Genomic DNA, 27429 nt, shown 5'->3' with positions numbered 1-27429 from the left:
ATGGTCTATTCAAACAAGCTGAACAATGAGTATAATTTTTTAGATTTGTTGCTTTGGAAGTACCTGAAACATACAGCTTCTAAGAATGACTGCTTCCTTAGGTATTTCAGATAGCTAAGGCTATATTTTCACATGGAAACATTTGAGATAAATTCCTATATGATGTAACACTGTTCTTACAGATTCGATGCCATACTTAAAAGCAGCTCAATGCCTTACTAATGCCCCCGCTAATTAAAACATTTGAAAAGTACTAAAAAATTTACTTATAAGTATTCATTACTGGAAAACAAGATATTCTAAATGGGATGACACATTTGGAGGCTGAGGCAGGAGGATTTTTTGAGACCAGGAGTTTGAAACCAGCCTGGGCAGCATGGTGAGACCCCCACCTCTACAATTTTTATTTTTTTAATTTTAATTAATGTGGCATGGTGGCATGTGCCAGTAGACCAGTAGACCTAGCTATTCAGGAGGTTCAGGTGGTAGGGTCTCTTGAATCCAGGAGTTTGAGGTTACAGTGAGTTATGATTGCACCACTGCACTCCAGCCTGGGTGACAGAACAAAATCCTGTCTCTAAATAAATAAGCAAATAAATAAAATGGGACAAGTCCATAAATCATCATCAATTCAAATATAACACATTCTTTCCAATATTAAAAATGTGCATTTTGGATAAGCCATTGATGTTTTTGTTTACAAAGTGTTGAGCCAAGTTAAACATAACACATTGAATATCTTATTTTGGTCAACATGTCTATATTAATATTGTACTTTTTATCTATTGTTATTATTCACTTCTAAACTTACATACAGTAAAATTCACTGTTTTTCATGTACAGTTTTATGAGTTAAGAGAAATGTATATAGTCATCAAACCATCACCAAAATCAAGACACACAATAGTTTTTTCACTCCCAAAAGTTTCCCTATGCTGCTTCATTAGCAAGCCCTCCAGCTACCCCAGCTCCTGGCAACCACTGTTTCTATAATTTTGACTTCTGTAGACTACCATATAAATGGAATCAACATGTAGACTTTTTAGCCAGCTTCTTTTACTTAGCATAGAGCATTTGAGATAAATACGTGTTGCTGTGTGTCATCAGTAGTTTGTCCCTTTTTCTTTTAAAGTCGTACTTCATTGTATTAACGTACCACAGTTAATTCATCCACTGAAGGACACTGAATGTTTTGAGTTCTTGGCTGTTATGAATAAAGCTGTTAAGAACATTTGTACACAGGTTTCTGCGTGCAGGTAAGTTTTCATTTCTCTTGAGTAAATACCTAGGAATGAAATTTCTGGGTGGTATGGTAAGTGTATGTTTAACTTCATAAGTTGTTAACCTGTTTTCAAAATTGGCTGTACAAATTTGCATTCTCAAATGCACTGAAAAACATTCAGTGAAAGATTCATTTCTTTCACTTCCTCATCAACATTTATTACAGTCATTTTTTAAAAAATTAGCCATTACCTAGTTGTGTAATTGAATATTATTGTTGTGGTTTTAATTTGCATTTCTCTAGTAACAAACGTTGTTGAACATCTTTTTGTATACTTATACACCACTTCTTTGTGGAAGTGTTTTACTCAAATATTTCCCATAAGTTTTAATTGTGTTGTTTGTTTACTTATTATTGAGTATTGAGGGTTCATTATATATTTTGGATACAAACCCTTCATCAGAAATATGATTTCCAATGTTTCTCCACCTGTGGCTTATCGTTTGCTAATTATTTATATCTTGTTTGATTTCTTTTACTAGAGATTTATAGTTTTCAGAAAACAGATCCAGCACATACTCTGTTAAATAAACACCTATATATTTTCTGGGTTTTTTTTGGGGGGGGTATTACTGTAAATTGTATTTTTTTTAAACATTTCCAATTGTTCAGTGCTAGTTTATTAACCTGCAATTGATTTTGGTATATTGAAGTTGTATTCTGCAACTTTGCTAAACTAACTTACTACTTCCAGGGGATTCAGTTGATTGTTTGGTATTTTCTACACAATCATGTCCACAAACAGGGACAAGTTTATTTCTTGTTTTCTGACATGCATTCCTTTCATTTTTCTATTTTGGCCTAAATGGACTGGCTAGGACATAAAGCATGATGTTTTAATAAGAGCTATGAGAGTAGACATTCTTGCCTTATTCTCAAGTTTGGAGGGAAAGCGTTAAATCTTTCACCATTAAGTATGATGTTCACTACAGGTTTTTCATACATGCCTCTCACCAGGCTAAAGAAGTTCCCTTTTATGTTTATTAAACTGAGTTTTTATTATTACTATTATTATTGTTACCACTAATGGATATTGAATTTTGTTAAATGCTTTTTCTTGCATCTATTGAAATGATTGTATAGTTTTTATTCCTTAATCTTTTGAAATGGTAAATTATGCTGATTGATTTTCAAATGTTAAACCAGCCTTCTCTTCCTGGAGGAAACCTCAGTTGGTAGTGATGTATTATTCTGTTTATATGTAATTTGATTAAATTTTTAAATATTTGGTTAAGAATGTTTTAGTCTATTTTTGTGAGGGATATTTGTATGTGGTTTTCTTTTCTTGCATTGTACTTGGTTTTAGTACCAGGGTAATAAGTTAGGAAGTATTTCCTTCATTTATGTATTCTAGAAGAAATCACATGGGATTGCTAATAATTTTATTTAAATCTTTCTTAGAAATCACCAGCGAAACCATCTGAACATGGAGTTTTATTTGTGGGAATGTTTTGAAGTACAAATTACATTTCAATATTATTCAGATAATCTAGTTATTATTGAGTGAGTTTTGATACTTTGTGTCTTTCAAGGAATTGCTCCATTTCATGTAAGTTGTTGAATTCAAAGGTATAAAGTTGTTTATTAATAGTTTATTGTTTATTATTATTGTTTTACTGTCTGTAAGGTCTGGGGTGATGTACCTTTTTTCTTCTTGGTATTGGTAAATTGTTCTTCTTTATTTAGCATTTATTTACTGATCTTTTAAAAGATCACTGTTTGAGCCGGGCCTGGTGGCTCAAGCCTGTAATCCCAGCACTTTGGGAGGCCGAGACGGGCGGATCACGAGGTCAGGAGATCGAGACCATCCTGGCGAACATGGTGAAACCCCGTCTCTACTAAAAAATACAAAAAAAACTAGCCGGGCGAGGTGGCGGGCGCCTGTAGTCCCAGCTACTCGGGAGGCTGAGACAGGAGAATGGCGTGAACCCGGGAGGCGGAGCTTGCAGTGAGCTGAGATCCGGCCACTGCACTCCAGCCTGGGCGACAGAGCCAGACTCCATCTCAAAAAAAATAAATAAATAAAAATAAAAAAAATAAATAAAAATAAAAATAAAAAATAAATAAAAGATCACTGTTATTGATCATTTAAAAGAACTAGCTTTTAGTTTCATTAGTTTTGTCTATTGTTTTTCTGTCTTCATTTTCACTGATTTCTACTCTCTATTTTTTGTTCAACAAGTAATATTGAGTGCCTTCAATGTGCCAGATACAATGTACAAGGGACACAATATTTATCACAGGAGATATAGTGGATCCAGTGCTCATTGTTAGTCTTTTGATGCCACAGATTCCACATCACTGAGAGGTTATTTGGTTTGATTTTGTCCACCATTCTATTTACCGGACATATTTATTTTCCTACAACACTCTGCAACCCTTGTTTTCTGCCTTGTGTCATTTTATTAACAAATTGGCATCTGTTTTCCCTCTCTACAGGTGACTTTTCTCACCTTTTTAAGTGCTTATACAATTTTTTTTCTTAATTCTTAAATTTCAGTGACCACTAAATTCAATCTCAACCTTTATTTTTATTTTTTTTATTTTTTACTTTTAGATTCAGGATGTATATATGGTTTCTTTTTTTTTTTATTATTATTATACTTTAAGTTCTAGGGTACATGTGCATAATGTGCAGGTTTGTTACATATGTATACTTGTGCCATGTTGCTGTGCTGCACCCATCAACTCGTCAGCACCCATCAACTCGTCATTTACATCAGGTATAACTCCCAATGCAATAAGGTTTCTTACTTGGGTATATTGGATGATGCTGGGGTTTGCACTTCTAGTGAACCCGTCACCCAAATAGTGAACATAGTACCCAATAGGTAGTTTTCCAAATCTTGACTGCCTCCCTCCCTCCCCACTTTTGGAGTAGTCAGTGTCTATTGTTTCCATCTTTATGTCCACATGTACCTATTGTTTAGCTTCCACTTATAAATGAAAACATGTGTTATTTGACTTTCTGTTTTTGTATTAATTCACTTGGGATAATGGCCTCCAGCTGCATCCATGTTGTTGCAAAGAATATGATTTCATTCTTATTTATGGCTATGGAGTATTTCATGTTGTATATGTACCACATTTTCGTTGTCTAATCCACTGTTGATAGACACTTAGATTGATTCCATGTCTTTGTTATTATGAATAGAGCTGAAATATATATATGAGTCAAGGTATCTTTTAGATAAGACAATTTTTTTTTTCCTTTGGGTAGATACCCAGTGGTGATACTACTGGGTCAAATAATAGTTCTAGTTTTAGTTCTTTGAGAAATCTCCATACTGCTTTTCACAGGGGTTGTATTAGTCCATTCTCATACTGCTATAAAGAACTTTCCAAGACTGGGTAACTTAAAGAGGAAAGAGGTTTAATTGACTAACAGTTCTGCATGGCTGGGGAGGCTTCAGGAAACTTACAATCATGGCAGAAGGGAAAGTAAACATGTTCATTTTCACATGGTGGCAGGAAAGAGAATAATGATAGCCAAGAAAAGTGGAAGCCCCTTAAAAAACCATAACATCTCATGAGAACTTACTCATTATCATAAGAATAGCATGGGATAAACTACTCCCATGAGTCAATTGTCTCCCATTGGTCCCTTCCACAACATGTGGGAATTCTGGGAGGTATATTTCAAGTTGAGATTTTGGTGGGGACACAGCCAAACCATATCATTCCATCTCTGGCCCCTCCCAAATCTCATGTCCTCACATTTCAAAACACAATCATACCCTTCCAAAAATCCCCCAAAGTCTTAACTCATTCCAGCATTAACCCAAAAGTCCAAGTCAAAAGTCTCATCTGAGACAAGGCAAGTCACTTCCACCTATGAGCCTGTAACATCAAAAGCAAGTTAGTTACTTCCTAGATACAGTGGGAGTACAGGCATTGGGTAAATACACCATTCTAAATGGGAGAAATTGGCCAAAATAAATGGGCTATAGGCCCCATGCAAGTTCAAAATCCAACAGGGTAGTCATTAAAACTTAAAGTTCCAAAATGATCTCCTTTGACTCCATGTCCCAAATTCAGTTTATGCTGATGCAAGGGATGGGCTTCAAGGGGCTTGGGCAGCTCCAATCTTGTGGCTTTGCAGGATACAGCCCCCATCCCAGCTGATTTCACAGACTGGTGTTAAATGTACATGTCTTTTCCAGGCTCATGGTGCAAGGTGTCGGTTGATCGGCCATTCTTGTGTCGAGGACAGTGGTCCTCTTCCCGCAGCTCTACTCTCTGTGCAGGGGCTCCAACCCCACATGTCCCTTCCACATTGCCCTAGCAGAGGTTCTCCATGAGGGCTCCACCCATGAAGCAAATGTCTGCAGGGACATCCAGGTATTTTCATACATCCTCTGAAATCTAGGTGGAGGTTCCCAAACCTCAATTCTTGACTTATGTGCACCTGCAGGACCAACAACATGTGTAAGTCACCAAGGTTTAGGTGGCTTTGCACCCCCTGAAGCAATGGTCTGAGCTGTATGTTGGCTCTTTTTAGCCATGGCTGGAATGCAGGGCACCAAGTCCCGACTGCACAAAGTAGCAAGGCCCAGGGCCTGACCCATGAAACCATTTTTTCTTTGTAGGTCCCTGCACCTCTGATGGGCGGGCTGCCCTAAAGACCTCTGAAATGCCCTGGAGACGTTTTCTCCATTGCCTTGGTGATTAGCATTTGGCTCCTCGTTACTTATGCAAATTTCTGCAGCTGGCTTGAATTTCTCACCAGAAAATGTAATTTTCTTCACTGCATCATCAGGCTGTACGTTTTCCAAACTTTTATGCTCTGCTTCCTCTTAAATGCTTTGTCACTTAGAAATGTCTTGCAGCAGATACCCTAAATCATCTCTCAAGTTCAAAGTTTCACAGATCTTTAGGTAAGGGGTAAAATACCACCAGTCTTTTTGTATAGCAAGAGCTACCTTTACCCCAGTTTCCAACAAGTTTCTCATCTTCATCTGAGACCACCTCAGCCTGGACTTCATTGTCCGTATCACTATCAGCATTTTGGTCAAAGCCATTTGACAAGTCTCTAGGAAGTTCCAAACTTCCCTACATCTTTCTGTCTTCTGAGCCCTCCAAGTCTCTAGGAAGTTACAAATTTTCTCACATTTTCCCGTCTTCTTCGAGCCATGCAAACTGTTCCAACCTCTGCTTGTTACTCAGTTCCAAAGTTGCTTCCACATTTTTGGGTATCCTTATAGCAGTGCCCCACTTGCAGTACCAATTTACTGTTATTAGTCTGTTCTCATGCTGCTATAAAGAATTGCTTGAGACTGGGTAATTTATTAATGAAAGAGTTTTAAGTGACTCATAATTCCACATGACTGGGGAGGCCTCAAAACTTACAGTCATGACAGAAGGGGAAGCAAACATATCCTTCTTCACATAATGGCAAGAAATAAAAGAATGAGAACCAAGTGAAGAGGGAAGTTCCTTAGAAGGCCATCAGATCTTGTGATAGTTTGCTCACTATCATGAAAATAGCATGGGGGATACCACCCCATGATTCAGTTACCTCCCACAGGGTCCCTCCCACAACACATGGGGATTATGGGAACTGTAATTCAAGATGAGATTTTCAAGGGGACACAGCCAAACTATATCAGAGGTTGAACTAATTTACTTACATTCCTACCAATAGCATGTAATTGTCTCATCTTCTCCACATTATCACCAATATCTGTTATTTTTTGAATTTTTAAAAATAGCCATTTTGACTGGCGTGAAATGGTATCTCACTGCAGTTTTATTTGTATTTCTCTGATGATCAGTGAAGTTGATCTGATCTTATATTTACTAGCCTCTTCATTTGGCTTTGTTTGGATTTAATTTACGTTTCTTTTCCTAGTTCCTTGAGATGGAAGCTTATACTGTTTATCTGAGACCTTTCTTCTTTTCTAAATACAAGCAATTAATGTTAAATTTACTTCTAAGTATTGCTTTGGTTACATTCTAAAAATTCTGATAAAGTATATTTTAATTATCATTCAGTTCAAAATATTTTCCAATTTCTCTTGTTTATTGTTTAATTAAAATATTTAGGGCATTTCCAGATGTCTTTCTATTATTAATTTTTAGTGTAATTTCATTATGATTAGAGAACATACTTTTTATCATGTCAATTCTTTAAATTTTTTTTAATTGTGTTTTATGTCTCAGAAAATGATTTCTCTTGGTGACTGTTCCATGAACACTTGAAAGGAATGTATATTCTGCTGTTGGGTGGTCATTTCTAAAAATGTCAATTAGGTCATGTTGTTTGATAGTATTTTTCAGGTTTTCTACATCCTTACTGACTTCTTCACAACTTTTTCTATCAATTACTAAAAGAGAAATGGTGTAATCTCCATCTATAACTATGGATTTGTCTATTTTTATTTTCAGTTCTGGAAGTTTTTGCTTTAGGTGTTTGTTTGTTTGTTTGTTTGAAACATAGTCTCACTCCATCACGCAGGCTGGAGTGCAGTGGCACAAACTTGGCTCTCTGCAACTTCCATTTCCTGGGTTCAAGCAATTCTCATGCCTCCTGAGTAGCTGGAATTATAGGCATACATCAACACACCTAGCTAATTTTTGTATTTTTAGTAGAGACGGTGTTTCACCATGTTGGCCAGGCTGGTCTTGAACTCCTGGCCTCAAGTGATCTGCCCTCCTTGGCCTCCCAAAGTGCTAGGATTACTGGTGTTAGCCACCAGGCCTAGCCAACTTTTTGCTTTATGTATTTTGAAGATCTGTTGTTAGGCACATATACATGTAGTATTGTTACATCTTTTTGGCAAATTGACTCTTTATTCTTTAGTTATGTAATGCCTCTCTTTATTCCTGGTACTAGTTTTTGCTCTGCATTCTACTTTGCCAGACACCAATATATATATACTCCAGCTTTGTTTTGATTGCTGTACCATAGTATATCACTTTCTATATTGTATTTTACCCTATGTCTTTATATATAAAATGTATTTCTTTTATAAAACATATAGTTTGGTTATTTAATCCAATATGACAATGTCTTTTAATTAGGTTCTTTATACCGCTACATTTAATGTAATTACTGATAAGGTAGGATATAGGTATACCGTTTTATTTGTTGTTTTCTGTTTGTCCCTCTGATATTGATCTCTTTTTTCCACTTCTTTTGGACTATCTGAATACTTTTTGGTATTCTGTTTTAATTTTTTTTCTTTTTTGCTAATTTTTTTGCATATATTAAGTGATTGTTTTAAGGATTACAACGTATATATCCATTTTTTCTTTTTACACAGTTAATATTTTACAACCTCAATGACAACTATCTAGGTCCCTTTTCCCTCCCCTCTTTGTGTTTTAGTCATCATACAAAGTACATCTCTATGTATTAGAAACCCTGATACACAATGTTATCGTTTTTACTTTCAACTGTCATACATATTTTAAGGAACTTAAGAAGACAAAATTAGAACAATATTTACCCAGAATTTACCATTTAGTTTGATCCTATTTTTGCTCCTGAAACTCAAATTTTCTCCTGCTATCATTTCCATTCAGCCTGAATAACTTACTTTAACATTTTTAAGAATAGATCTGTTTGTGAAAATTTTCCTTAGGATTTTTAAATCTGAGAATGTCTTTATGTCATCATTTCTGATACATATTTTCATGGACTATAGGAATCTGGGTTGACTTTTTTTTTTTTCATTTAAAGATGTTTTTCCACTGTTTTACATCTCCATGATTTCTCATGAGAAAAATTCAGTCATTCATATCCTTGTTTTCCTATGTATATGCTGTTTTTCTATGGCTATTTTCAACATTTTTTGTTACCTCTGGCTTTCAGCAGTTGGATTACTAAGTGCCTAGGCATAATTTTATTTGATTTTATATTATTCCAAGCTCCTTGATCTTGAATCTGTAAATTTTCATCTTTTGTAAAATTTGGGAAGTTTTCAGCCATTATTTCTTCAAATATTTTTTTCTATGCCAATCTCTCTCCTGTCCTTCTGGGATTTCAGTGACATGAATACTATTTTTATATCATCCCATAGGACTTGAGGTTCTGTTCACATTTCTACATATTTTTTTCCTCTCTGTTCATCAGATTAAATAATTTGTGTTGATTTATCTTAGTGTTCACTGACTGTTTCCACTGTCTTCACCATTCTGCTACTGAGCACAGATGGTGCCTCTAAAAAATTTCAGATAATGAATTTTCAACTCTATAATTTCCATTTAGTATTATTTTGTAGGCTCTATTACTCTGCTGAGAACTTCTCACAGCTTACTCTTTTTCAAGATGTTTATTTTCATCTAAGGGAGCATAGTTATAGTAGCTGTTTTAACACCTTTTGATACAATGCCAACATCTGGGTCATTATAGGTGTTGTCAACTCCTGTTGAGTAAGTTTAAACTCTATTTTGGGTATTTTGAATATTATTTGTTGGCAACCTCTTGAGAATGTTGTTTTGGCAAAATACAGTTAACAGGCAATCAACTATGTCAGATTCAACTGCAAATATATATATTTTTTAACTTCTGTCAGCAAGTCTTTTCAGTTTTGAAATCCTTTGCTGTGTTATTTTAGGTCTGTCCTCACACTAGTACCATTTGGGTGGTGGTTTCAATGTCAATTCTATTTCCAAAGCCTTTGCTATCTATTTTGAATCTGTCCCACTCATGAGCAACTCAAGGATGAGCTTAAGCTTTCTACAGGTTGATGCCCAGTATTAAAGGATCCCCTTCCTCAACTCTTTCCTCTCCATGATTCTCCACTCACTGTACAGCCTGCAAGGGCCACTTCTCCTGGTCCTCTAGACAGAAATATAGGGTTTCCGTTAGAGTTTATTTTAGTTGTTCTATTGTCACTGCAGCATAGCTCTGCAACTGGAGCCACCATTGACAGAAAAGTGGAAGTGAGAGACAGAGACTGAAACTGACTCAGGATTTACTTTCACACTGTTGGGACTGCCAGCTGTTATTGCAGTTTTAGCCTGCAATGTACCACTCCATAGTTTCATGAGATGGATCCAGCCTTGGGTCAAAGACTTAAGAGAAATGGGGGAAGACTGGGAAACTCACCCATATATGGTCACTTCAAATTCTGACTGCCATCCTCAATCTGCCTGCTTTTGTTTACTTTTAGGAGTTCTGAGGGAGTTTCTTTTAAAATTTTGTCCAGTGATTGTAGCTGTAATAATCAGGAGAGAAGGTTATAGTGGGCTTACTTCATCTTGGTCAGAATTGGAAGTCTAGCACTGCATTTTTAAAATTTAGATCAAACTAAACTTTAAGGAACTTTAAGTCAAATTAAAGCTATATTTTAAAATTAAAGCTATATTTATTACTGAAGAGCAATACTTTTGGGTTGATATTACTGGTTTAAAATCTAAAACACACACACACACACACACACACACACAGACACACACACACACAACCGGTTTTCTTTCTCAGAAGCTTTTATATATGAAAATACAAATAACTACACTTTTGAATAAATTAAATATTGGAAATGTTTTGAAGAAAATAAAAGACAATAGCAATAATATATTTCTAGGCATTTTTTTCTTGGCATTTTAATTTTCTTGGCCATAAAAATAAATGCTTAATGTTTAATTGTATAGTCCCTAGTTGTTCTGCATAATTTGGTATGAAGACATATGAAGATTCTCCAGTTGCCACTATACTTCCACTTCTAAGATATTTTGGGAAATCAGTCATTCTGGAAAGCTAAAGTGTATACTCTTTTGAGCAATAAAACTTTACTTTTCATAAGTTTTCATCTTAGATGAAAATATTTCTGAGCTACCATATTCACTCTCTTGAGTTTTTAAACAGGGAGTAGAGAAATAAAGTCTTTTTTTATAAGACTGGGTCATCATTATAAACATAATTTAATAAATGGTGTTCTAATAATTGTGATACGGTGTCTGTCTCTTCATTAAAACACATTAAACTCCTGCATATCCTTTTTATAGTTTCTCTTTTACTCTCCTTGTCTGTCATCGTTTGTCATGCTGTCATTGGGCTTCCCTTTAGCAATTCCCTCTCACCCCTAATTTGCCGGGTTTTGTTGTTTTTCATTAGTTTGTTTTTTCTAATCTGGTAGAAGACCAGAATTTTCTGGAAAGGCCTAAGAGGTTCACTCATGACTCTATCATTTGGACCTTACCTTGTAGATTTTGTGACACTTATTTTCTTGAATTTGCTGGATGAATGATATATGTGAAGGATTACTACTGTGCCCTTTTACTCTAGTGACAATCTATAGTAGTTAAAATGGCTATTTTGTTTCACACATTATGAGCTGAGCAGTAGTGGAATAGAAAGTTGGATTAAAATCAACTCCCCTGACCATGTGGATATATGGTTGTGGTGAAGTACAATTTATGGCACTAATTATTTAGTAAACAAAACAACTGCCATCTTTTGCTTAATACTTAGCAAATAAGGCAAATAAAAACATTAGATGAAATATTAAATTACTCTTAACAACACAGAGCAAGCAGGACTTCCGTTGGAAGAAGGAAAGAGTTGTTGTAGAGTTTGGGGACTCTTGGATCAAACAAACTTTGGTATTCCACTCCCAGGTCAATATGTCAATTTTTGTGTATCAGTGATAGACAAAGGGAAACCAGTGGGTCAAGTTCACCTCTGCTGATGTTACAGAGAAAGTTTTATCCTCAACTGTCTATACAATGCATGATAATCTGCTTTGCTCTGCCTTAACCAATCAGGCAGACCTAAGAGTATGGCAGAGGGAGAGAGTTCCTTCTCTTTGTCTCACATACTATAAGCTTCTGTATTACAGGAAGCAAATTTTCATCTTTTTTATTAACCAGCTTCCAAAACAATGCCTTGGACATAGTAAGTGCTCAAATGAGTTGCAAAGTATTATCTCCACTTCTATTTCCTAAAAAACTTTTGTGTAGATTTGATATTACGTCTTTCTTAAATGCTTTGTAGCATTAATGAGTAAAGCAACTTGGGTCTGAAGATTTCTTTAAAGGAAGATTTTAATTAAAAATTCAATTTATCTTATTAAATATAAAATATTAAGTTACTGTTTTTCTTTTACAATTGATTTTAGTAATTTCCAACTTTTAAGAAATTGATACATTTCCTTTAAGTTATGGAATGTATAGTCATATAGGTTAACTTTGTGGGTATACTGTTTAATGTCTGTACAGTCTATTGTGATACATTCTCCCTCATTATGATATTGGCAATTTGCGTCCTCTCGCCTTTTTTCTTTTTCTCTAAGATGTAACATTTGGTTTCATTGCCTTTGTTCATTGCTTTTCTATTTTCTATATAAATTATTTATGCTCTTAGCATTATCATTTCCTCTTTATCCTTGTTTTGAGCTTAATTTGCTCTTCTACTAATATTTTGTTAAAGTGACCCTCAAGTAATAGATTTCAAGTTTTCTACGTATCCACTAAATTATCCTTTTATTTCTCCTCTACTGGCCTTTGTGCTATTATTGCTACACATTTTGCTTTTACAAATGCTACTAAATCCCAAATAAGTTGTTATTGTAAAAATTAGACAGTTATTGCTTAAAATGTTTTTTTTAAATTTAAAGATCTTTCATTTGTCCCCACGTATTTACTATTTCCAGTACTCTCCTTTCCATTATGCATGATAAAATTTCAATTTGGTATTATTTTTCTTCTGTGTGATGATTTCCTTTAACAGTTTTGATAGTGTATATCTGCTAGTGATGTATTTTATACTTTGGTATGAGTGGATGAACTTTTATATTGCTTTTTTCATATATAAAATTCTAAGTTAACTCATTTTTTTCTTTCAGCACATTACGAATGTTGCCCCATTGTTTTTTGTGTTGCATTGTTTCCGTGAGATATATCCTACCATTGTCATATTTGTTCTCCTATACTTAAAGTGCAGTTATTTTCTTTGGTTGCATTTAAGATTTTCTCTTTTCTATGAATTTCAATTATTAGATTATGAAATACCTTGGTGCCATTTTCTTCATCGTTCTTATTCATGGGATTTGTTGAGCTTCTTGGGTATGTAGGTTAGTAGATTTCATCAAATTTGTACAATTTTCAACTGTTCGTTTTTAGATAATTTTCTTCTACTTCCCACCTTGTGTGACTCACAAAATATGGACGGTAGGTTGAATGACTTTGGCTCACAATTCACTGTTGCTCCATTCATTTATTTCTCCTATTTTTCTCTCTACTTTTCATTTTGAATACTTTTTATTTGTGTGTATTAAGGTTCACTATTGTTTTTCTTCTGCAGTAGCTAATCTGCTGTTAAAATTATCCAGTGCATTTGACATTTCATATACTATATTTTGTCTCTAGAATTTCAATCAATGTGGATCTTTTTTAAAAATCTATTTTGTTCTCATCTTGGTTGTGCTTTCTTCTACCTTATTGAACATATGGAATGCAGAAATAATAGCTGGTTTTTTTTAAACATTCTTCTCTACTAATTTGGCACCCTTTTTTCATTCTGTTTTTCTTATTGCCTTCTCACTGGAATATGAGTTGTATATTTTCCTATTTCTTTGCATGCTTGGGGATTTTTCATTTAACATCAGATATTATGAATCTTGTCGTTGGGTACGGTCTGTTTTTGTAGTATTTCAATATGTTTGCCTTTGTTCGGGGATATATTTAAGTTACTAGGAATTGGTTTGGTTCTTTTGAGGTTTGCTCTTGTCAGGCAAATCTAGAATTGCCTTTATTCTAGATCTAATTTGCTCCATTACTCAGGCAATACCCTTGTGAGGACCTTCTTAAATGTCTCTTGAAATATGATGTTTTACAATCTAGCTAGTGGGAACATAACCATTCCTGGTCCTGCATGAGTTCTGAGGATTCATTTGCCTGTTCCTTTATTGTGGTTCTTTCTCTGTCCTCATCAGTTTCATCACACACTTGAACTGATTGTTATTCAGAAATTTGAAGGGTCCCTCTACAGATCTATGAAGCTCTCTCCATATGCAGTTTTCTCCTTCACTGTGCAATGTTCTCTCCAGTACACTGTTCCTCAAATTGTAGGCACCTTTGTACTTTCTGAACTCTGAACTATGTCTTCTCAACTCAGAGAGACCTCTAGCCTTTTGGGGCTCCTTTTACCTGAGCTATTGTCTGGAAACTTTCCCAAGGCAGTAAATTGGGACATTCATAGGGCTCATCTTGTCTCCTTTCTCTAGAGAATCATGGTCTTGTGCTGCCTTTTGTCAAAGGTCTAAAATTCATTATTTTCTATTTTTTTCTGTTTTTTGTTTGTTGGTTGGTTTATGTTTAAATAGTTAAGATAAAAGAGGAAATCCTGTTACTGTTACTTCATCATTGCTATAAGCAGAAATTCAGGTGACCTTTTGGAGTGGTGGAGTGGGAAGGCTTTAGGAGTTTGGATACCTCCATCCTATTAAGCTCTTAAGCTTCATAACTTGCTAGTCTTGTGACTTTAGCAGAGATAAGTGACCTCTGGAACCTCAGTTCCTTCATCTGGAAAATGGGAATATAAAACCTGTCCTATTCTTCTTCAAATAATGTGTCATCTTCATTAAAATACTTAATAAACTGCAATGTGCCACGTCAAGTCTATTTTTGTTAATAGTTAACATATCATCAACTGGCCATCAGTACTGGGAATAACTCTTTTAATGTACATCAATCCACTCCTACACAACTTATATGTGAACCTCAAACGAAGGATATGTACATTATGATATTATGATGGCAAAAGGAAGACTGATTCTGAGACCCCTGTCTATGCAATAGGAGTTTAATCTTTCAAAACGTTTGAGAAGGTGAAAGTTAAGCACAACAAATAGCATGGTGTCCACATATGCATGGAAGCCACTCCAGAATTTTTTAGTGTAAATTTAAGATTACAAAAAGCTTTTTTTTTTTTTCTTTTTTCTGAGCTGGAGCTTCACTCTTGTTGCCCAGGTTGAGGTGCAATGGCACTATCTCGGTTCACTGCAGCCTCCACCTCCTGGGTTCAAGCAATTCTCCTGCCTTAGCCTCTAAGTAGCTAAGATTACGGGCAGTGGCCACCACGACTGGCTAATTTTTGTATTTTAGTAGAGATGGGGTTTCAGCTCTCTATTTACTTTATTTTATAATCATCTTGCCAACGTTTTTAGATATTGCAAAAAAAAAAATTCCAGCATTTTCAAAACATAAAGTCTAGTGACAGACATCTGTTTATTCTAATACTATGAAAGTATATTGTCTGTTTATTAAGCTATAATTTACTGAAATGTATTGCACACATCTCTTATCTTTCTTTTTAGAGATAAAAATGACCTATATTGCTTAGGTGAAAATAGAAACAAAAGGAATTTTAATAAAAACTTATCATACGACTTTCTCAGGACACAAAGAAATTGTTCACTGACCTCACTTTAAGACACACCTAAAATTATGTAATTAATATTCGGTTTTGTCAGCTACATAAAACATATTCATAGTGACGTGAACACAAATTGCAAGAAAATTTTATGTACACATACTCCACATAAACATATGAAAGTACAAAGGGACGTATATGTCTATAGCTACATCCCTAATGACTAAATTCTAAAGAGAGCTTCTACCAAACAAATGCATTAGCAAGTAAATATACTGGATCTCAGAATGTTTAATCAATGATAAAAATGTATTAGCCTTTAATGACACTTGCTTTATTCACATGGTAATGTGTTCAAATAATATACACCTAAAACTATAAATACCTAATCATACCCTCAGATATCAGAAATAATAAATACCTAGTATTTGATAGCACAACGGGGTGACTATAGTCAAAATAATTTAATGATATATTTAAAAATAACTAAAAGAGTATAACTGAATTGTTTGTAACACAAAGAATAAACGCTTAAAAATGGATAGGCCATTTTCCATGATGTGATTATTATACACTGCATGCTTGCATCAAAATATCTCATGTACCCCATAAATGTGTACACCTACTATGTACCCACAAAAGTTAAAAATAAAAAAATTAAAAATACTAAAAAAAGTAAAAAGATCAATTTCAAATAGATAAACAAGCTGAATGACAAAAACAGAAATAGGGACTCAACTGAATGACTGATTTCCTTTAGCTCTGTTTTTATGCAATCCCACATGCATCCATCCATACAGAATATATGACAGTGATACATAGCACTGATAACCAGTGACATATAGCATCTCCTAAAGAGCTAAGTAGTACCTGGATTCATTCATATTCATCGAGTAAATTTTGTTTCAATAAATTGTTTTTCTTTGTACATTTCTAGCCCTAAAAAAAAAGTGCAAGTAAATCACTTCTACCTTTCACTGGAGACTGTTTGTACTGCCACAACCATTGACGACTAACATTTCACAATCTTGCAAATCACAGTCTTGTTAATACCTTTAAAATGTAGGTTGTATTTTAACTTACTAATGAGGGAAGTACACAAAGAAATAGACTATTAGTTATCTTATAACTCTCATTCCTGATTTTGCATCAACCTGCAGAAATTTAGGGGAAAAAGATTTAGGCACACATTAGAGTTTAGGGGGATATCCCTCAAAGTACACCATCAAGTGGTAAGTAGGTAACATTATATAAACACACACATATATAGTGTAGAAACAACATAGAAACACGCATGTATTTAGATAATGAAAATGTGAAAGCATAAATTTATCCCCACCAAGAAAAGGAAACTCTTGTACAATTTTGGTGGGGATTTAAATTAGTACAGTAATTATGAAAACAGTATGGAGGTCCCTAAAAAATTAAAAATAGAATTCCTACCATATACGATCCAGCTATCCCACTTCTCAATATATAGCCAAAGGAAATAAAATCAGTGTCTTGAAGATATATCTGCACTCCCATGTTCACTCACTGCAGTCTTATTCACAATAGCCAAGATATGGAGTCAACCTAAGTGTCTATCAACAGATGAATGGATTAAGAAAATGTGGCATATATACAAAATGGAATACCATTCAGCTTTGACAAAGAAAAAATAATGTTGTCATTTGCAACTACATGGGTGAACCTTGAGGACTTTATGTTAAGTGAAATAAGTCAGGCACAGAAAGACAAATACTGCATAATCTCACATATGTGGAATCTAAAAAAAGTCAAATTCATAGAAGCAGAGAGTAGAAAGGTAGTTATCAAGGGTAGGGAACAGTGGAAGATTGGGTCGATGTTGATCAAGGAATACAAAATTTTAGTTAGACAGGAAGAATAAGTTCAAGAGATCTATTGTACAACATTATGACTACAGTTAATAACCATGTATTGGATACTTGAAAATTCCTAAGAGAGTGGATTTTACATGTTTTCACCACAAGGTAAGTATGTGAGGTAACTGATATGTTATTAGCTTGATTTAGCTGTTCCACAATGTGTACATATATCCAATCATCATGTTACACACTATAAACATATACATTTTTGTCAATCAAATAATGAAGGATTATCCCCACAAATACTTTAAAGAGTAAGAAAATGCATAGTGTAATCATGCTCAAGACTTCTTGGCAAAAAAATAAAGAAATTGCATAATGACTTAAAAGTGTCATAGAGCAGAACCCCAAATCTGATAGCCACAGGTAAAACTCCTCCTTTATTCTTCAAATGAAAAAAATAAAACAAAAACAAAAGATACTTAAGGCAGAATATCTCAAACAGAGACCCAAAGATAGATTTTGTCAGTTTAGCAAAAATTTTGCTTTTGTTTTTGTGGGTAGCCTCTAAAAGTTGGAAAAGCCAAGGAAACAAAACCTTCTCTAGAGGTGCTAAAAAGGAAAGAACTGCTGACACATTTATTTTAACCCAATGATACCCATTCAGACTTGTGCCTTCTGGAACCATAAGATAACAAATTTGGGCTGTTCTAGGGCAATAATTTTGTCGTGATATGTTATGGAAGCAAAGAGACAACATACCATTCCCCTTGAGGATGTTGGTGACAGTGAACCCAATACAACTATATTCTTCTGTAACACTCCGTTGAAAAGTCAAGTAATTAGGATAAACATCATTTCAATAGTAAAGTCATTGCTATCACCAATGTAAGTGGATATACTCAGAGGCTTATCGATTTTACCTATGACATTTGTGTAGTTTTTTTCTCTTAATGATGCAATGTATACTTCAGAATGGAACAAAGCTGATCTGTATTCATCATACAATATATAATGGAGAATGCTTAGATTGCATATTTCTTTAGAAATGTGAAAACACACTAAAGAAAATTCAGGTTTTTGTTTCTATGATCACCAGATCTTAAAAGTCTCTGTTGTACAGGACGTCAGATTTCACTTTACTTCAGTGCTTCTCGGACATTAATACACATATTAGTAACTGGGGGGGGGGGTCTTGTTAAAATGCAGATTCCGATTCTGCATATCTAGCTTGGGGCCAGAGATTTTGCAGTGTCTAAGCGTCTCCCAGGTGATGTTCATGCTACCACTCTATGGAACACACTTTGAATAGAAAGGAAGGGATTCACAAATCCCTACCTGAGGCTCCATATGACAAACAATCCTAAATTCAAAAATTTTTCTCTGCATTCAGTATTACTAGGTGGGAGAACAAAAATAATCTCAAACTGACTTCCCACATCTTTTAACCATTTATTAGTGATGAAAGTGAGCCTAGATAAAATGTCTGACTCGTTACTTTAATAACTAACATATATATTCAAAAATAAATTCGTGTGACTATACTTTTGTCTTAGAATAATGAGGAGGAGTCAAGACTGAGCATTCTAATACCTAATGTAATACTTCCCACTAATACAGAATATATTTCTTCTTCCACATTTTACAATGCCTGGATCTCTTCCAGTTGTTGCTTTGTTGAGGGGTGATATGGTTTGACTCTGTGTCCCCACCCAAGTCTCATCTAGAATTGTAATCCTCACATGTGGAGGGAGTAACCTGGTGGAAGATGACTGGATCATGGGAGTGGTTTCCCCCATGATGTTCTCATGATCATGAATGAGATGCTGTAAAAGTGTTTGGCAGTTCCCACTTCACTCTTTCTCTTTCCTGCTGCCATGTAAGACGTGCCTTGCATTTCTTTCAACTTCCACCATGATTGTAAGTTTCCTGAGGCCTCCCCAGCCATTTGGAACTGTGAGTCAATTAAATATCTTTTCTTTATAAATTACCCATTCTGGAGAAGTTCTTTATAGCAGTGTGGAAACAGATTAATACAAGGGGATTTCAACACAACAAATTTTCGGTCTATGAAAGGGCAAAGCTATTTTGAAAATGTATCTCAGATGATTACTTTCTTAAATGGCACAGCTATTCCATCCATAAAACATACAATAGGTATACTAATCTAACCAAATAAGAAAATATTGAATCATTAAATTAGCATATTAGAAAAGTTATATAATACTAGAATCTACTTTTTTAATAAAATCCACTCATGAAGTGCTTTCAACATTGGTTGGTTTGACAGTAAGAAAGAATATGGGTCTATGTGCCTTCTGCCAGTGAAGCCATTGGAGGTCAGCACAATGAGCCCTTTCCCCTAAACTTCAGCCTTTATTTATTTAAAAAATGTCATCTCCACTGAGGAAAAAAAAAAGGGGAAATATTACTCAGAAGGAGTATATTATTATACTAGAGGCTCAGAAGGAGAAAAGAAACTAGGAGCTTAGAAGGAGAAAAGAAGCTAGGAGGAAAATACACATGTTGTATGTGTGTGTGTGTGTATATATGAATTTATGTATACACATGTGTGTGTGTGTGTATAGATATATATATGAATACATAAATTTTTTGAAAAACAATGAAGATAGGCCTCACTCTAGCTCCTTAACCTATACCTAGTAGCTTAACAGTTGAGAATGCAGTGTCTAGAATAACACCTGCTCTCAAATCCTGGCTTTGCCACTCAGTGGTACATGACCCTGAATGAGCACCATACACCAATACTTGCCTAATTACAAAAGCGCTTAGTGGGAGTATATAAGCCACATGTTTGCATTACTGTTTTTAGAAGCTTGAAAGAAACTATCCCTAACTCCAAGGGAAAAGGGGTTAAGGAGATAGTTTGCTAAATTTTGCCACCCTGACAAATAATAGGCTTAAAGATTCTAAGGATCAACCCAAATGCACATATGTCTACTTGTGAAACAACAGGAGAATTTTTGTGAAACAAAAGGTAAGACAGATATTGTTCTAGATTTCTTTACAGATGGAAGATGTAAGGTGAAGCATTTAATTGACTGACAGTATAATTTCATGTATCCAGTTGCCTTATACCTAGATCTCTGGTTTAACCCAGGCAATTTTGCTACTAGTTGGCACAAGAATGACCCCATTTGGACAGACAGGTTTCAACTTATTTCCTTAAAATTTCATGCAGACTGGAAAGGTATTACGATATCAGTGATAGCTTCTGAATATGCCAGCATCTCGAGCTCCCTTCTTATGCATAATATATCTCTAGAATTATCAATATTTGCTTCTAAACTAGTGTACCTAGATATAGTGTACTCAATGCAAGTATATTAAGAAACCACCAATTTCAGTTTTAGCTCACTGACTCCACAATAAAATAAAAATCAACAATTCAAATTTTATTTATTCTGTTGGAGATTGCACTATAAAAATATAATTCCCTCTGGAAGTATGATACAATTTTAAAAGCAGAAGGCAATAAATGTTTTTAAAATGTATTTTATGCAAAGTTTCATGCCATATTTTTTCAATCAGGACTGAGAGAGTGTGTTTTAATAAAATATCTAAAACAAATGTAAATATACACCATTTATTTGGGTAATCTTACAAATCTCTAACTTCGTAGAAGTAATATGGTGTTTATGAAATGCACGTGCACACACACACACACACACACGTCTCAGATTCCAGAGATTTAGATCCTAGCTAAAGCTCTGCCAAAAGTTCATTATATTGACCTTAGTCAAGCACAACTTGGTGATTACAAGTCAAACCCATGACTGGGTCTTGACTGTGACATGTAGTAGCTGTATGGACCTGGGCAAATCAACTGCTTTGAAATATGTTTTTCATTTGTAAAATGGGAAATAATACTATACACTCTTTCATATAGATTTTGTGATGTTTAAATGCAATAAGATATATAAAGTTTTTAGCACAATGTCTGGCACTAAGTGCTTAATAAATATTAGTGTTTATTAATGCTAGTAAAGTACCTCACTTCTTTGGCCTTCAGATTCTTTACTTGTAAAATAAGGGGATTGGCTTATCATTATAAAATCTCCCCCAACTCAAACTCTACAACTTAAAGAGAAAACCCAATGTCATCTTCCCAGATAGAAATTGTAAAACAAGCTTTAAAAATATATGTCACACTCATTTTTTTTCATATTTTATTTTGAGCTCTCTAAACTTATCAGCATATTTCTAAGCACCACATTCTATCCAGAGTTGCTTAAGTTTGATCAGTTTTCTCTACTGATCTATATGTAAATGTCTAGGAAAGTCTCAATTACTATGAAAGCTGGCTACAAGCTAAAACAGCTTTGAGGAGTTTCATATACTGTAGGTAATCAGAGAAAAGGTCAAAAGATTTTCCCTTATAATAAATAACATTCATGGTTCACTTGCAATTATCTATAATAATGATGTTCTAATTTACAGGTTACAACACCCTTCTGATTACTTTTAATCCATGTTTCTACGTCAAAAAATTTTACGTGATATTGAGATGGTACCTCAAAGTGAGGCAGGAGCCAAAGTGAAATATGTGAAAAACCTCTGTATTAAACCATAATCACACTGTCATTCAAGTAAAACTTGAGCTCTGCAGAACAGTGCAATTTGAAGCCTAAGGGATAGGAAAGTGACAACCAATATATAATAGCAATTATAACAATCATCACAGTGGTCATCTCTGATTCAAGAGATGTACACATGAAAACTATCAGGAATAGTCAATATAAGATAGCAATTGTAGATAAAATGTAATAAAAAATGAGGAATTTGTATATTTTTAAAGATACACAATACGATGTCACCAAAGAGAAGTATAGAACAATGGAATACCTCTTTATTTAGTATTTTTCAAACTGAGAAAATTACAGATAGAACCGCTTCTGGGATAGTGTTCCCTCCCTTGATCTTGTTTATGAGGACATTATATATTTGAAGGCCACCCAGTAAATAGAGATCTCTGTAATTCCTTTCCTCTGACTTACATTCAGGTTTATTTAGTCATTGGAGGGTCTCTTGCCTGACCAACGATGAATAAGCTTTCACATGTGTACAGTTCTCTCTATAAAAATACCGCTTCATTTCCAAGGAAATTGTTTTCTGGGGAAAAAAAGAACATAAACAGCTACAGCTATTTTGATTATTCAGTTAGGTGCTATGGACAGATAATAAAGAAATAGATGGCATGGTTCCAACCCTTAAGGAAGGGTTTAAAATCCGGCTGAGGATTCCAGTCTAACACACACACACACACACACACACACACGACAACAGCAGCAACAACAACAACAACAACAAAAGAGACAATACAAAGCAACCCACAAGCAAGTGACAAAGACAAGAATTAATGTGGGAATTCTAGGAAAAGTGAGGTCAGTAACCTTTGGGTTAGATTAATTTGGAAGGCAGTTGTGGAGGGGTGCAATCTGAGTTGAGTTTCCAAAGCGAGTAAGATGTGAATTATGTAGAAGAGAGGGCATCCTAGGTGAAGGGGATAGTAATGGTATAAGGAGCAAAGTTATACAGGTAGATTGTTCTCCCTAACTGAACATTAAAGAGAGTTGAGCACTGAAGAATAAAGGAAAATAAGACTCCTGCATTACAATGAGGCCAGATTATGAAGTTCTTTGAAATTCGAGTGGAATTAGGCTTGAAACAACAGAAAATAAGGAACCAAGAATATGTTGGTTAAAGAAAGTGACCTGTTGAAAGAAGTGTTCACAGACCACTAAGGATGTGGAGCACAGGTGAAGACTGCCTAGGAAGCTCCTACAGTGACTAGATAAGTGGTGATGAGAATTTAGATTGTAAAGGAGGAATGGTGAGAGAAGTCTTTCAAAGGAAAATTTACCAGTACTTGATAATCCCTTAACTATGAGAAACAGAGAAAAATCCAGATTCCTCTGTAAAATTGTCAGGAGTCTATGATCAGACTGTGAAGGGCAATTAATAACAATACTGTACAATCTATTCATCAGGAATAGACAGGCAGGTTGTTCTTCATTGGTCCTCACAACTGCTGAGTAATAAAAGCCTTAATATAAGTAATGTAACAGCGTTCCCAATGAAGGAGTGAAGGAAAAGGTCTCTCAAAATAATGTTTGACTTCAGTAATTCTAGCAGAGACACAGAGGAAGAAGATGGACTTAGCACCAAACTTGAAATGGAGACTAAAGACTTATAAGAGATTGTCCCAAGAAGAGATAAAGACCAGAAAGGAAAATTTCTTACTCTGAGCCTCCACAATGGACTTCATTCTGAGTCTTTCCAAAGAATTTAGGGTTCAAAATCATTGTCACCCCAAATCAGAGCTCCTTTAAGATTAAAATTTAGATTCATTTGAATAATTAGTGTTTATTTTTCCAAACAGTTTCTTATCTGATAAACTTCTATTCCACAAATTCTTCTAGAATTCATTCTGTTATTCAACATCTAATACCTGGAAATTTAGAATTTGCCTTCTCAAATTTATAAGGCTCATTTTGAAGCTGGATTTACTCAGCAGGCCAGTTTAAACTAAATGGCAGATCCCTCCCCATCAACTGGTGCTTGAAACATCACAAGGTCTGGGATGTTCCCTGGGTCTCTTCTTTCCAAATTCAGCCCAGAAATGGCTCAGCCCCACCTCTTCCAGTGAAACCGAAACAGCGCCTGTGCAAACTCCACGCCTATTCTCCTCACAGTGACCCACCCCGCCCCCACCAAGGTGCTAATGCGCAGGCGCAGCGCTCTCAGTGCCTTTGAGTAGGGCTGTGAGAAATCTACTGTCCAGTGAAATCTAGATGTGGTAGAATTCAATTCCTCCTTTCCTCGGAGGCAGAGGTGCCACTTCCTTCTACTACCCAACCAGAAGCGCGTCCCAAACGTCGCCCTCTCTCGGAGCAAGCAAGGTCTTTCGCTCTCTGGCAATCCCCATTGTATCCCTATCCGCAGCTCGTTTCTAATCTCACTCAGCCGCCAGCTTTCGCTAGGAGGATAGAGGCACTTCGCTCCCTAGGATCCGCACCAGTTTTTTGGCTGCCTGTTTAGGCCACGGAACCTATGGACCCCTCCACCCCCAACCTCGCCCCAAACTAGGAAAAGCATTATCCCGGTGCCTTGCCCGCCCTCCTTCGCCCTTCACACCCACTCAGTGTTGAGTGCTTACCTCGGGTGTGGTGCGGTTACGAAAGCAATCAGCGGAACCCAGATCAGGCCACTGTTGGGGCAGGCGGATTCAGCGAGATTTTTCCTGGGTCTCCACTGCCGCTTCAGACAATGAAATCAGCGTGTCCGATCATCAATTCTCATCATGATCGTGACGTCACAAAAGACAGCGGCCAATGGGAGCCTGCGATCAGCTCAGGACAGTCCCTGGCCTCAGCCCAGAACCCAAGAGTTGGGAGGGGGGAAGAGAGATGGCTGCCTGCAACTGGGCTGCCTTTTCCTCGCACAAATCAGCTACATCCACGGCCAGGGCTCTCTATACCTTCCTGAATAGCTGTGAACACCGAGCATCCCTGTGACTATAGTAGTTACATGCCAGCCATTTGAGCAGGTGCTGCCTGGCCTTCCAACTTGAAATTGGGTTTTAACAAAATTGTTACATGCTGCCAAAACCAAATGATAGCATAAAGAAATACAGTCCTTTGTGGTCGGTGTTCGATTGACAGGTAAATTTTCAGTTTTACTAAAATCAATAAGGTGTCCATCGAGACTTTAAAATTTTACAGTAAAAGCAAGTGTACTGTTATACGTGACTGGTGGGCTCTGATGACTGAGGAAAGAAACTATGGTTTTTATTCATCCAACCTCAATTCCTAGTCTGCCAGAAGCTACTTGGGTGATCACCATTATACCATTACACAAAAAAAGTCAAGTCACACGTTACATCATTTAACAGTTACTTGATATACTTCCCAGATTTGCTGGATGCCATGAGAAATATAGAATTCATTGATTCTCTGCTATCATAGAACTTGCAACATCATTTGGAAGACAAGATTAGCACACAGTAAATATTCACAACAATAAAATAAAGTACATGATCATGTGCTCAGTCATTAACTACAAGCAAGATCTACATTATTTAATGGTTGGAGATATCAGTGAAGTGGAAAGTCAGGGAAGCATTTTATGTAATTAAAACTTGAGATGGTTCTTGAATGGTGAGTAAGAGAGGATGGAAGGCACCGTCTTAAAGGGGAAAGATAGGCAAAGGTAGAGACGCATAAATTCATATGATGTGAGGAAGCCCATGATGAAATCATCTTGACAAATAGAGGGCATATGCTAAGGACTAGTGGTAGATGGAATTGGCTAATAATAAAAGCCTTTGAAAATAGGCAGATATCTTTTATTTGATTAAACGTTACCAAAAGCCATAAAGCATGTGACCTCAATCCTCTATAGTCAATTAGCCACAGAGGAGTTGATGTGATTTTTTAAAACAAAAGTCAGATTATGCCCAACTTCAGATTGTCCAATGGTTTCCTTTCACATATACAATAAAATGCAAATTTCTTACTATGTCCTCAAAGCCCTAAATGATCTGGCCTTCACCATCTTTCTGACCTCCCCTCCTGTCACTCAGCCACTAATTCACAAATACATTAATATTCTCTCTATTTCTCAAACAAGTCAAGCTAATGTCCACGGCAGTTGACCTTGTACTGTTGCACTTTCTGATCTTTGTATGACTTACTCCATCACTTGATTGAAATCTTTGCTCAAATGCAACCTCTTTAAAGAGGTTTTCATATTCAAAATTGTGATCTTCTTAACACTCTCTATACCCTTTTTTCTGTTTCATTTTTCTTCATGGTATTTATTATTAAATGAATTTTATATATTTAGTTATTGCAAATGTAAGCTCTATCAAGGCAGAGTTTTGTTCATTTTGTTTATTATTGTATGCCTCGCATCCAGAAAGGCCCTAGATACAAAGTGGACAAATAAGTAAGTACTTATTGAATGAATGACTGAAAGCACATTTTTCAAGTTATTAATTTGCATTTTCAGGTACATTGGGATAGGCTGGAGTGAGAGAGACCATTTAGACAGTTGTAATGCTAACCCAGCTTCTAGGTGACATAGCCCTAGATTAGGGTGTCAAAAATGATGAAATATGAGACTCTCAAAGAAGGAATTATAAGGGTAAAGTGGAGGATTCAGAAACAGCTTATTGATAATTGATTAACATATTCATAAAGTACTACATACCTGAAACTGAGGTGATATGAGAAAAAAAGATCAGAGTCCCTACTCTTGAAGGGTTTATAATGCAAAGACACGAGAAGACATATATGAAACCATGGTACAAAAAGAGGCAATTAAATTAATCCAATTGTTCCTTCCTCTTTTGCCCTCTCACCATGCATCTAAGCTGCTAGTACATTTGAAGACTGTACCTTCAAAATATGCCCCAAATCTGAATATTCCGTACCTCCTCTATCACCATTACACCAAAGTCACTGTAACTTCTAGTTTGAAATACTGCAAAAGCATCTTACACGGTTTACTTTCTTCCACTCTTGTCCTTCTTCAAAAGTTTATCTTAACATCAGTCGAAATATTCTTTATAAAGTTTGAATCAGATCATATCACTACCTGGTTTAAAACCCTCCAAATGCGTCTCATTACATCAACAATAAAGTCCCAAGTCCTTGCTATGGTGTATTTCCCACCATTTGTTCCTGCCCTGGCTCACTATGCTGTAGCTACTCTGGTCTTTTGGTTATCTTTTTTCTCTCTGGAATGCCTATTTCCTCTTCAGAGACTTTGTGTTTGCTATGATTTCTTAGGAAACTCTTTCCCTAGATCTTCACATAGCATACTTCACATAATTCAGACTGTCTGCTAAAATGTTACCTTCTCAGATGGGACTTCATGGACCAATCAATTTAAAACAGCATTGCCCCCCCCCCCACCACCACCACCATTATCTATCTCCTGTATCTTCTTGTTGTGCTTAATTTTTCTCATAT

The 27429-nt window shown here is 35.6% G+C and overlaps 1 protein-coding gene across 1 annotated transcript in view; it reads right to left on the bottom strand.

Annotated features, from left to right (window-relative positions):
* Positions 1 to 24739, bottom strand: part of HDX (highly divergent homeobox) — a 34776-nt gene extending 10037 nt beyond the window's left edge. The window contains exon 1 of the mRNA XM_025371841.1: positions 24612 to 24739. The gene's annotated coding sequence lies outside the window, so the exon portion shown is untranslated. The remainder of the gene's footprint in view (positions 1 to 24611) is intronic.
* Between the last annotated feature and the right edge of the window lie 2690 nt (positions 24740 to 27429).

Source organism: Theropithecus gelada, chromosome X (genome assembly GCF_003255815.1).
Source record: "Theropithecus gelada isolate Dixy chromosome X, Tgel_1.0, whole genome shotgun sequence".
Taxonomy (NCBI): Eukaryota; Metazoa; Chordata; class Mammalia; order Primates; family Cercopithecidae; genus Theropithecus; species Theropithecus gelada.
Note: the sequence above shows the minus strand (reverse complement) of the source record. Positions and strands in the feature narration are given on the sequence as shown.